Source organism: Hylobates moloch, unplaced genomic scaffold (genome assembly GCF_009828535.3).
Source record: "Hylobates moloch isolate HMO894 unplaced genomic scaffold, HMol_V3 SCAFFOLD_22, whole genome shotgun sequence".
In the NCBI taxonomy this organism is placed as follows: domain Eukaryota; kingdom Metazoa; phylum Chordata; class Mammalia; order Primates; family Hylobatidae; genus Hylobates; species Hylobates moloch.
The window spans coordinates 3304079-3305884 of NW_026652297.1; positions in this window are offsets into that span (position 1 = coordinate 3304079).

A 1806-nucleotide genomic window follows, 5' to 3' on the forward strand; every position below is an offset into this window, starting at 1 on the left:
CAGTGACTCCTGGTGGGTGGGATTGGAGGGTGGGAATGTGTGAGGGTGGGTGGGAGGGTAGGTTTTTGGCTAGGAGTTCTGAAATGGGCTCAGGCCACTTTTTTCAGACTTTTAAGTGTTTATGTAAGTGTGGGTATGTGTGTTTTTAAGTGTGTGTGTTTAAAAATCATGTTTTATCTTTCCCTCCCTGTTCCTTACCATTTTCATTTTCCAACAGTCTACTAGAGAAAAACATGGTTGGTCTTGAGAACATAAAGGAAGAGGCATGTATTTGACATGGTATTTTTCCCTTTCTTTATGTTATAATTGAGTCGTAGCCCTCTAATTTGTAGTTTGGGCAAGTACAGCCAACACCCTGACTCTTAACTTCATTATAAGAACTTCCTTTTTACCCCTTTTTTTGTTTTTGTGCAAAACAGAGATGGGATTGAGGAAGGAGGGTTGGTGAGCAAGGCCAGCTTCTGCCCTACAGAATTGGGTGTGTGTTTTTTTCAAGTGAGGCTTTGGGAAAGTGTTCAAATGAGAGCAGTGTCAAGGTCTCTAAGAGATGGGGAATTTGCTATGTATATCCTGCCTGTGAAAGCCCAAACCATATGGGAGAAGCTAGAGGATACTAAAAACAATGAAGTAGTGATTTGGAAGTTTTAGAACATTGTTTTAAAAATTACATTATGAATGTAAGACATGGTTTTTATCTGTATATCCGAAGGGAAACAGCTGCATCCTCAAGTTTTAGCAGCCTATATGACTTGAGATTGGAGCTTGTGAATTTAACAGTACTGGTGCCATGAGAATGAGCAAAGCCTAGCCAATGGATACTATTATGTTTAGATTGTTCATCTTTGGTAGCTTTAGGTTCTTGATCGAGGTTCTTAAGATTTCTAAGTCCTTTATAAAAATAGGTCAAGAGTCCTGTTGTTATGGAGGCTTAATTATCCCAGATATTAGGAGTGAACATTTTTGATAAATCTTTCAGAAAATCTTGGCTAGAAAGAATTCTAAGTTAGTTGTCTAACTCCTGAAAACTACCTAGCCAGAGATCATTTAATGGGATATTCTTTGATCTTCATTGCATTTTTTTGCGCTGGAAAAGATGGTGCAATTTGAGTTTGTTTTCGTGATTTGATTGCAGCTTACTTCATGCCAAGTATTTTTTAGGGAGAGGTTGAATTATTTTTCATTTGGAAGTCATAGGGAGACAGGAGTTGTACTTATGCTGCTACTTGCCAGGAACAGGTTGGGAAGAAAATTGTGGCTGTTGGAATTGATGATGTACTGGCTTAATATAGAAAGGAATTTGTAGGCAGGAGTAAACGTTAACTGACGGTGGGTTAGTGCCCTGCATCTTGCATATTTGAACTGTCTAGAGTTCCTGCCATTGCTGGGTCTAAAACGAGGAGCTCTCTGTTGACCTGTAAATCATTAATACTTCTTGACTTGGAGTGTCCCTTCACTTTATAGATGACATTTTCCTCTTTCCCCTTGATATTTTCTGTGTTGTGTTAGATAATTGGTAGATATATAGTTGTGGTTTAGTACATTTAGGGCTTCTATTTATTTAGATTTTGTTTGGTGGAGTCTGTTTCCAAAAGGGAGTGTGCCATTTAGTCTGCATCTGTATCTTTGTGGAATTGATGATCACTGGTTTGATTTTGAAAAATGTCTTTTCCAGCTTTTAGTTACTCTCATCAAATGTCACATATTTTCTAATCATATGCACTCCTTTACCACAGAGGCACATAATCATTTGGCCTCATAGCAGTTATCCATGGCCATACTGTAGTAAAGTTCCTTAGAACTTTGTCA